Here is a 12,010-nt window from a genome sequence, read left to right on the forward strand (position 1 = left end):
ACCAGACAGCGAATAGATATGTTGCTTAGCAAAACACACAGATACTCACAGACTCTGAACGTTTAAAGAAAAATAAACAGTCTTTACTTGTAGTAAAAAAACCAAACTTGGCTTCTCAAAACAAAGATAACACTTCTTCAAATAATCACGGTTCAACACAAAAACATAGTTTGCTTACAATTCCAGTTCTCTTCAGTAACACAGACACAGTTCCTTTCAGCAGTTCAACTTTCTAATAGCAGGAGCAGAAGTGAATGAACTTCCTGCCTTCTTTTATGTCTGCTTAGCACAGCCAATTAGTCATCCTGTAGCAGTTAAAGTTACAGAACATAGTTTTCTATATATTACCTACCCAACCGTAGGATAAGCATCCAACACTCTTGACATGAATGTATATGGTCAGCATGGTCAATATCGTTCAGTATTTTCCATATACTATGGCAGACAGTAAGACATTGAAATGGACATGCTCTGTATAGCTGCAGAATTTCCAAAATATTTATGTCAACTCTGGAGCCATCTTAGAATTTCTTCAGGGTTGCCACAGCGAAGCTGGATAGAGCTGTGGGAAAGGGAGGGGGGAGTAGAGATAGCTAGGGAAATATGTAGCCAAAATAACATGCTTTCTCCTGGGAGCCAAGGACACTCTCATCAACACCTGGAGGGGCGTGGATGGGAGTCATCCAGGTTTGGGACTGTGACCTGATTAGGGCATGTGGCGGTTGTGTGTAATGGGAGAAAGAACTTTGGACTTTGAATTGGATGAGGAAAACTCAGGGAACTTCAGAGTCAGGTTTTCACCTGCTGTGCCAATATGACATGCCTAATAAATCAATACTTTGAGGAAGCCTCTGGCCTTGGAGTTTTGATTTCATCTGGGCTGTTACTTGGAACCCTGACAATTTAAGCAATTTGCTGGCTGGAAACTTTTATTGGAGAGGTATATCCACATCATATTCTTTTATTCTTCCATATTCCAGCTGCATTCATTTACCAAAGTTATTTCATAGCATGAGTTTTCCACCCAGTATTTACTCTCAACTGCTTCCCAGGCAAGGGAAATTTTTAAACAGAGATCTAGATATCAGTGCCCAAACTGAGGTGGAACTGTTGGCAAAATGTAGATCTTTAAGTTGGTTGGCTAAGAACAAAACTCTTATCCAATTTGAAAAATATCTTGTCAATGGGTTTGATACAATTCTTAAGAAAGGCCTATACTAGAGCAAGCTTTGGGTTGTTGGATTCATATAGGTGCTTCCATCACCTGCCTTATCATGAAAAGATATGTATATGTGGTGCTCCAGCTATCAAAAATAGTGTTCATGTTTTCTTGATTGTCAACTGTGTCTTAGGCGTAGACATTTAACATCCCTGCTTGAAAGAATAGCCTACTGGGATCTCAATCGCAGATTGTCTTATGTCCTCCTGGGCTGTAATGTAGACATTTGTGAGCAGAGCTGCTAAGTTTATAGTTAAGACAGAGTAGCTGAGCTAAGAACCCATTATATCAAACAGAATGAAGTCATCTGTAAAGATGACGTATTTATCTGAATGCTAATTCTTTGTATTTACCACATATGTATTTTATTGCTGTATTTTCCCTTCTCTATTTTGTCATTGGAATTAGAACCCATGTTTTATTTTCATTTCATTTTACTTTCTTTTTTGATATGGTTGTAAGACTAATCAATTAATAAACTACTATTGCTGCTACTGCTATCACTACTATTACTACTATTATTACTACTACTATTACTACTACTGTTGCATTCTTTAATACATTCTAAGACATTTTGTGGGCCACAGAGGAACAGAAACCATGTGTCATGAGATCTTTTTTTAGCATTTTTACCCAATAAAAAGAGTTAGTGAAAATAGTTAGTGAAAGTACAAGGAAGCCAACCCTCCAAAATAAAAATAGTTTCAACGAATAGCTCATTTTGGTTAATCAGATGTCCGTCCCAGGGGCACTTGGTCAAACTCTAAATGGGGGACTGCCTTGGGCACAGAAGATGATACCCCCAAAGACTGATCTCAAAAAATCTTATTTGGATTTTTAGTTAGTGGGGGGGGGGGAATCTTTATATCTGGAGGCTTGGAAATCATACTGGACTTGTACAACTATTTTCCAATGAAAACATTGAGCGCTGAGAGACTTGTGCATTTCTTTATTTAATGAGATGAAATGTTGTAACTGATAGGCTTCACACTGAAAATTCGCATTTGGCATCCACTTTCAACATACGGCGGTGGTTTTTCAGTTGTCTGACCCAATTACCCCTTTCTCCAGTCTTGTATTAATTCATTATTCTCACAAAAAAACCCAAGAACCTGTTGTTTTACACAAGCATCTTAGTAACAGAAGTCCCGAAGTAGATGCTTGACTCTACAAATTGTTCCATTACCTCTAGGATATGCCAAATTAACTCCTTTAAGGGGGGATTATTTTCTGTTTAAGAACCACTGGCATGGGAATAAAGATTTTTTTATTCATTAGAGGGTGTTTTTTTTCCTGGAAGATAAACCTTTTGTTGTTGTTGTTTTCTGCTACACCCTTCCCCTCACACACACACACACACACACACACACACACACACCATGTTTCTCAGTTACTGAAACAGTAATGTATAAAAAAGGTAGGTGAATTTAGGAAATAACATCAGGTTTATGGTGGATAACAAATCTAACTGAAAATATCCAAAATTCTCAGCCAGGAATTGGAAAACAAGACAGCAGAGTTTTAAAACTCTTTCTCCTGTTAGTTTCACCTCTTGGTGATGGACACATTTCATCTCTTAGTGCCGTGATGGCGAACCTATGGCATGCGTGCCACAGGTGGCACTCAGATCCCTCTCTGCAGACACCTAAGCCATCGCCCCAGCTCAGCTCCACTGCGTATGCATGGGCACTTCCCGCCAGCCAGCTGGTTTTGAGGTCTCTGCCGCGCATGCGTGGGGGTGGAGTGCATGTGGGAGACGCACACGCATGTGCGGGAGGGCAGGGCACGCAGGGAGTCATGCGTTCATTGCATTATGGTGTGCGCGCATACACACTTTCGGCATTCGGTGCCAAAAAGGTTAGCCATTCCTGTCTTAGTGTTTTCTGAGCTTGGTTGCTTTCTTGCAGGCATTTCATTACCCCACTAGGTAATATCATCAGTGTACTTCATCACTTACTTTCAGAGTGCACCACCAAACTTTCTTACACAACTGCAGTGCTTCTGGGTGTGTTAGTATTTAAATATACCTAGCTGAAAGAAAATAAGTTTTCTTTGACTTGTTCAAAGATACAGAGACACAGCAATCTTTGTCTGAGGATGATACTTACCATCCATGTTGTCTCTTCTTTTATTTTTCCTCTAAATCAGTGTTTTTCAAACTTGGCAACTTTAAGATGTATAAGTTTCAACTCCCAGAATTCCCCAGCCAGCATGCCTGATTAGGGGATTCCGGGAGCTGAAGTTCACACATCTTAAAAGTTGCCAAGTTTGAACAATTCTGCTGTAAATCTTGGACTAATAGATGCCCAGAGGAATAGCTTTAGACTAAAATAGATGGGTGATTGAATTTCAGCCCAAACATGTGAAAAAAGCTTGCAAGAGGCCAGAAGTCTAGGAACTGGGTATTTCCAACATCCAGTTTTAGAACATAAAACTCTCAGGGCTGCTGAAATATTTCCAGAATTCCAAAAAAATAGATTAGAAGTCATTCTGAATCTAAGCAATATTAGAAAATGTCCCAAAGGTGCTTTCTTTCAAAAGGCAACTGGACTTTCTTGTTTTGCTAGAAGACATTTCGCTTCTCATCCAAGAAGCTAGAACTGAAGAAGCTTCTTGGATAAGAAGTAAAACATCTTTTAGCAAAATAAGGAAGTCCAGTTGTCTTTTGAAAGAAAACACCTTTGGGACAACCATGATCTGGACAACTGAGAATCCCCATAGACAATATCAGAAAATGTTACTCCTAATTTTTTGTAATACCAAAAAATGTGTTGGGTAAGCATGAGGCCTCCTACCAGTTGAAATAAATATAGATCAAGCTGCTTTTCCAAGGAAGTATGAAAGGTTAAGTCAAAAGTGCTTAGATTTTACAAAATTTGTTGGTGCTTAGATCTACATAGATGCATCATGCAGGAAAGGAAGTGAAACCCCATCATTCCCATGTAGTGTTTAGTAAGAAGGTCAATGCATTCTCTGGTACTAGCAGAGACAAATCCTAGCCTACTCCTCATTCCTATTTTGGGGGCTGCTTAAATATTTCCCTCTTCTTCTCTGAAATCAAGTGCACAATGCTGAGACCCAGCACAAATGAAGCCCATCAATCAACTTCCCTTCCTCCAGGATCTTTGAAAGTATTTCAAGATACAAAGAGTAATAACGTGGCCCCGTGTCTCAGAAACCACATAATTGTGTTTGCTGCACTGATTTCAGGGAGATGTCTGAATCCCAAACTAGATTTCGGAGATATTCAAATTGAAGCAGTTCCCCCAAAGCAGGCTGAATCGGAGGCTAATCAGCCTCAAAGCTTTATTTGTGATTCAGAGGGTCATGGAATTGAAGAGAGTGACTGCAAAAGCTAAATCTCTCTCACACACACCCTTCCTGGCTTGTACCAGAAAAATACTTGAATGGGAAAAAAAAGTGACAGAGAAGGAATTGTGTCAAGCTGCTTATACAGGTAGTCCTCAAGTTACATCCATATATTTAATGACTGTTTGAAGTTACAATGACACTGAAAAAAGTAAATTATGATTGGTCCTTGCACTTATGACCCCTGCAGCATCCTCACTGCCACATGATCAAAATTTGGATGCTTGGCAACTGGTATATATTATAATGGTTGTAGCATCCCAGGGTCATTCAGTTGCTATTTGTGACCTTCCCAGCTGGCTTCCAAAAAACATTCACTTAACGACCACACAATTCGCTTAGAATTGGAGTGATTCGTTAACAGCTGTAAATTGCTTACAGTCGCCTTGAACCACAAAATGGGCAGCAAATAAATTGATGATGATGATGATGATGATGATGATGATGATGATGATGATGATACAGATCGTCACTTGGAACACAACATCAGATATCCCAGCTGTCGAAAACCGAAACGTACAATTTATTGATATCACGGTACCAGGAGATGCCAGAGTCAAAGAAAAAGAACTGGAAAAAATCATGAAATATTGCGACCTGGCCATTGAAACTACATGGCTATGGATGAAACATGTAACAGTGATACCCATTGTCATCAGGGCACTTGGTACCATGTCCAAGAATTTTATAAGATACATCAACAAATTGCAGCTTCCTGCAATAGCAGCAGCGGAACTGCAAAAAACTGTGGTACTTGAAACATCGTACATCTTAAGAAGGTACTTGGTTGACACCTAGGACGCTGGCAGCAACCCATATCAACCATTAGCACCAGCCAATGGTATTTGTGATGCATTTTTAAATGTTCAGTTGACTGAGTTTCATATTTAATGAATAATAATAATAATAATAATAATAATAATAATAATAATAAATCTGCAGATTCCTTGGGAAGGACTTAATAGGTGGATTAAAATGTCAAATCCAGTCTGAACATCTGGATGACTATGCAATGAATCATAATAATAGTAATGAGGAGCCCTGATGGCGCAGTAGTTAGTTAGAATGCAATATTGCAGGCTAACTCTGCCTACAATCTAGAGTTTGATCCTGACAGGCTTGAGGTTGACTCAGCCTTCCATCCTTCCAAGGTCAGTTTAATGAGGACTCAAATTGTTGGGGGCAATATGCTGACATTGTAAACCACTCAGAGAATACTATAAAGCACTACGGAGCGGTATATAAGTCTAAGTGCTATTGTTATTGCTATAATAATAATATGATTGATATAATAACTATTGCAAAAAGGTTATAAAAATCAGGTGCAACTCACTTAACAACTGTGTTGCTTAGCAACAGAAATTCTGCCCCTCCCCCCATTGTGGTCATAAGTTGAGGACTATCTATAAGCATAGTACTGTATATGAGTTCTCGGAGTACTTTGCCAGGAAACGCTGAAGTATTACATTGCAGGGTTATTCTAGCATGCAGAACTTTTTGCAAATTATACACTCAGGCACATAAATGTTCCAAGGGTCCAGGCAAAGTTTGCCTTTAGAGGTCAAGAGGAGAAAGGTTAGGATGTCCAAATGTCTCTGTTGCTTTTTGCTCCACCCCCAACCCTGCCCGGTTGAATGTCTCAATCAATCTCAGTTCAACAGGACAGTAAAACCAAGAAGAGAAGAGAAAAGCCTCGCTCTTCTGAAAGAATATGGACCTCTCCTTCTCCATCTCAATGTGTAAACGTTTTGGGGAATTTGTGGGGGGGGGGAGCAATCTGGAGTGAACTGTTTCCCCCAAAGTGGGAAGTTGACATTTGCCCACAAAGAGGAAATGAGAATGATGCTGGAAACACAGGATGGCAAGCTCAGTGAACTATAGCTGATCATCACTGGAAGCTTTCAAGAAGAGACTGGACTGCCATCTGTCAGAAATGGTGTAGGGTCTGCTTGGGCGGGGGGTTGGACTAGATGGCCTACAAGGTCCCTTCCAACTTTGTTAATCTGTAATCTGTAAAAACTGGGGGTGGAAGGCAACTTTTAAAAGGAACTTGCAAAGTTCACCAACTTTGATAATGATGATTTTGTAAACAAAAACAAAAACAAAAAAATCCCAGGCTGATTATAGTAAAACTGCAACCGTCTGTTATTTTAATTCAAATTCTTTCCACCTTCCTATTACAGAATGTCATTACTTAGCGGCAAACCAATTAGATAAGCATACCTTTTGGCATGTTACTGATATTTCTGCCTAAAACTTCATTAGCAAAATAAGAATACCCCTCTACGTTTTATTTCTAGCGTATTATGAAACCATTCAGCCCTTCAAAAAGTTGATTTATGTGAGTTTTTGTTTTGAAACCTGCAATGCTTACTAATGTATGACCCTGCATGTTTGGAGTGTATAATGTAATTTCAGAGAAATGTGAAGGGAGACGCACAAATTCAGGTAAAAGAAGGCTTAAAAGCTGATAGGTAGTCAGTACAACATGCTAAATTAATGCTACTCTAGATTGGTAGGGTTATGCTGCTTTTGCGATCTGTAGATTCCAGGGAATCTGCAAAGACTGTACCACATAGGATATATTGCAGTAGTCAATCACTGCAATATCAAGGTAAATGTTACAGATAGAAGAGCATCAAACTAGGCCTGTAGTTGAAGCTGGGCAAAAATCCCCATTGCTATGGATTCCGCACCCTGTTTAAGCAGGTGACACAAGTCCATAAGAATTCTCAAAGTTATGGACTAACTGGGGAAGACAACAGCATCCAGTAATACTATAAGGACCATTGTTATTGGTTTGTCAACTTGATTTTGGAATTATTTAATCTAAGTATGTTTTACCCCATCCTGACCCTAACAGTTTCCAGACATCTGTTCAGGATGTCTGCAGCATCAGTCTGGAATGGCAATATCAACTTGAGTATCAGCATATTTGTGACATTTAATTTCAAACTGATCGTAGTGTTGCCCAATGGCTTCAAGTAGAGATTAAATAGCACAGAGAGAATCCCAAGGCCTGCAGCACACCCTCCTGCATAAGATTGATTATAGACACAGGCACTACTCCTTTATGATTAATGATGAGAATTGCCCATTTCAGGAGGAGCAGAAGTACCATAAAAAAGACACTCAACCCTTGTAGACAATCCAACAAAACCCTCTGGCTGATGGTATCAAACATCACTGAAAGAACTAATAGGACCAAGGGGGCACATTCTCCATGATGGTCCCTGTGAAGGTCATTGATTAGAGCAAGAAATGGCATATCAGTTCCATGACTTAGCCTGAAATTAGACTGATACGAATCTTGATAAATCTGTTTCCTTTAGGATCCTCTCTAATTGAGCATCACCACCTGCTTTAAAACCTTCCCTCTGAAGAAAAGGTGGAGATGGTTGGGTCCAGGGTAGACCGCTCAAATATCACCTTCCTCAAGGCAAGCAGCAGCTTCCCTTTCCACAAAGAGGTGTTGATTGAACCACAGGTCAGGCACGTGGGATTCTATCCCGTTTCCTAGGTTCCACAAATTCAAAAGAATCCAAGAAGATTTCAGAAGATCTTGCCTTGTTGACCACAGTGGACTCTGTTCAATTGACATTAAACCCATAGCTGACATGGGCAACTTTATGTGCAAAGAAATCCTGCCAATTCATCTGCAGTATGCTGCAGATGCTGCATTCTGCCCATATTTCTCCAATAACTATCATATAACCCCAGATAGAGCTGTCAAGAATCTGCAGATGAAACAGGCACCCAAAATTAATCCGTTAATGTTCTTATCACCACTGTGCAAGCTCAAATGTGAGTTTGAACCAGTGTTCCATGACAGATTTCTCATCAGTGTCACTTCAGGTGTCTTCATTTCTCTTACATCCTTCAGGGAACTAAATGGTGATAGGGCAGAAGTCTCACAGACACAATTTCATCTAGCACCCTGGCTGTTTCTATATTCGGTGTCAGCCAGGCGTGAAAGGGAACTATCTGGCTACTGGCCAGTAAGGACCCCCTCCAAAAGTCCATTCAGATTCCTGAAATGCCTTAGGACCAACTTAATCAGCTAACCAAGTAGAAATCTGGGGTATTTGTGATGCACAGCTTAGTAAGGAAGTGATCATAGAAAAGGACAGGTGATAATGTCCCATCTACTTAGAGCTTAGAACTTAGAATAACTTTATTGTCACTTTGAATGTACACTAATCAGCATACATTTAAATTAAATTTCATTGCATACAGTCTCAAACAGTCACCGCCTCCAATATACACTACACAAAAATGACTAAATAAATAAATAAATACAAAATTATGCATATACCCACATATATTATGTGACACAGAAAAACAACATGGTCTAGTTCAGATGTATGCATGTCCATGGCAAGAAAAATGAATCTTGTGAGTTTACCAAATGGATGGCATAGGGAACAAAGCTATTACAGGATCTGGTAGTCCTGCTAGAAATACTTCGAAATCTCCTCCCAGAGGGGAGCAATAGAAACAGACCGTAAAGTGGGTGTGTGGGGTTTCTTTTCTTTTTCTTTTTTTTTTTTAATTTGATTTATATGCCGCCCTTCCCCGAAGACTCAGGGCGGCTTACAATGTGCTCAGCAATAGCCTTCATCCTTTTGTATATTTATACAAAGTCAGCTTATTGCCCCCACAAACTGGGTCCTCATTTCACCTACCTTAGAAAGGATGGAAGGCTGAGTCAACCTTGAGCCTTGGCGAGATTCGAACCCTGCAGTAATTGCAGGCAGCTGGTCTTAATAACCAGCTTAATAACAGGGTGCCTTAAACCCCTGTACTACCAAGGCTCTTAGTTTCTAGATCTAGATCATGTCTCATTTACTTGAAGCAAATGAGATCTAGCATCTGCTTACTGAGGTGTGTTAGAAAAGCCATGATCACCACAGAGGCAATGAATTCATTGGAGTCTCCTGCAGAACATGAAATGAAACCCACATCCAGGAACAATGGAAGAACTGCTCCTGGGTACCTAGAGTGATAGATGGTACTCTTGCGGGAACCCCAACTTGTCTCACACAATAGCATTTCCAATCAGCCACTCTGGGGCAGTGTCCATTGCAACTGCTGAAGTCTAAGGAATCAACATAGCTTTGCTACCTCCTTGATTATGGCATCACAACTGAGAAAGATATTAAAAGCAGAGAGGAAATTCCCATAGGGCTAAAGCCAGGGGTGAAATGCTCCCGGTTCAGACCGGATCTCCCGATCCGGAAGCAATGGAGGCGGGTGGTTCGGACAACCGATAGCAAAAATCCCTGCCCCCCCCCAATTGCCCATCTGAGCTGCGCAATCATCAGAGGCTTTTTTTTTTAATTTTTAAAAGCATTTTTTCTACAACCTCTTCGGCCAAAGAGGTTATAGAAAAAAATGTTTTTAAAAGGAAAAAAAGCCTCTGCCGATCAGGCAAGTCAACTAGGATCATCAGAGGCTTAAAAAAAAAGAAAAAGCCTCTGCCGATCAGGCAAGTCAGCTGGGATTGTCAGAGGCTTTAAAAGCATTTTTTTTACAACCTCTTCAGCCAAAGATGTTGTAGAAAAAATGGTTTTAAAAGTTAAAAAAAAAAGTTGGCCATGCCCACTCAGTCATATTAACCCTCTCACCAAGCCACGCCCACAGAACCGGTAGTAACAAAATTTACATTTCACCACTGGCTAACGCCCTGTCAGTTCCCAACAATGACTCGACAAATACCCCAGACTTCTGCTTTGTTAGATCCTTAAGTCAGTCCTAAGGCATTTTCTGAATCTGGATGCAGGTCTGAATGCTTGCCATCAGCATATTATAAATGGGCACCATATGATTTCGTGCAGACCGGCATTTTCCACAGCAGCTGCAAGCCTAGCAATGTGGCCATATGACTCTGCCAATTTAAAATAGGAGACCTGCATTAAATTACTGATCTTCCATTCTATAATGGCTTAGCCAGCCTGATCATTTATATTGGAACATTCCCAGGAAAAGAAGATTCCTACCCAGAAATGTAGCAACAACACAAAAATGTGTTGTCTTTTTTTGAAAGTTGCTTTTTGGATCACTATTGTGACACAATTAAAAGGTAAACACTGGGTTAGTTTGTTTTTTTCGCTGCCTCTGCTTTGGCCTAAAACAGGAAGGTTGCCTTTTAAAAGTATAAAAGTATTTGTGTCCGCCACATAGATTGTAACAATAAAATAGGAGCAATAAATGTTGATCTGTTGAATCAAGAAATTAATTCTTAATTTAATTAGTCAACATTATTCTTCCCCACTAACAGAGAATCACCTAGCCAAACATGATTGGGATTTTGAATGGGTTTTAACCACATAATCTATGAGGGCTGCCTATTTTATTTTTTATTTTATTTTATTTCAAATTTATATACTGCACCTTCTCCCAAGGGACTCAGGGCGGTGTACAGCCAGATAAAAACATACAATACAAACATTAAGAACAATTAAAAAAATATATATTAATTTGGCCCCAGTTTAAAATGACAAACCAATTAAAAATTTAAAATTTAAAAATATGTTAAGCCAGCCCGGCTTGATGAAAAAAGAAAGTTTTAACAGCACGGCGGAAGGCACCAAGGTCTTGGATTCTCCTTATCTCAGGGGGCAGCTGGTTCCATAGGGTAGGTGCCCCCACAGAGAAGGCCCTCCCCCTGGGGGTCACCAGCCTACATTGTTTGGCTGATGGCACCCCGAAGAGGCCCTCTCTGTGGGAGCGCACGGGTCGATGGGAGGTTGTCGGTAGCAGCAGGCGGTCTCGAAGATAACTAGGTCCTATGCCATGGAGCGCTTTAAAGGTGGTAACCAACACCTTGAAGCGCACCCGGAAGACCACTGGGAGCCAGTGCAGCTCGCGCAGGAGCGGTGTTATGTGGGAGCACCATGCAGCTCCCGTAATTACCCGCGCGGCCGCATTCTGGACCAGTTGGAGCCTCCGGGTGCTCTTCAAGGGGAGCCCCATGTAGAGAGCGTTGCAGTAGTCCAGGCGAGAGGTGACGAGGGCATGAGTGACTGTGCACATGGAATCCCAATCAAGAAAGGGTCGCAACTGGCGAATCAGGCGAACCTGACAAAAGGTCCCCCTGGCTACAGCCGTCAGATGTTCCTCCAAGGACAGCTGCATATCCACGAGGATTCCCAGATTGCGTGCCCTCTCCGAGGGGGCCAAAGACTCGCCCCCAATAGTCAGCAATGGAGTCAGCTGACTATATCGGGATGCCGGGAACCACAGCCACTCAGTCTTGGAAGGGTTGAGCTTGAGCCTGTTCCTCCCCATCCAGATCCACACAGCCTCCAGGCACTGACACATAACTTCAAGGGCATCGTTGGGGTGGCCTGGGGTGGAGATGTACAGCTGGGTGTCATCAGCGTACTGGTGGTACTTCACCCCAAAGCCACAGATGATCTC

Source organism: Pituophis catenifer, unplaced genomic scaffold (assembly GCF_029215685.1).
Source record: "Pituophis catenifer annectens isolate HBS135680 unplaced genomic scaffold, rPitCat1.0.hap2 SCAF_2, whole genome shotgun sequence".
Taxonomy (NCBI): Eukaryota; Metazoa; Chordata; class Lepidosauria; order Squamata; family Colubridae; genus Pituophis; species Pituophis catenifer.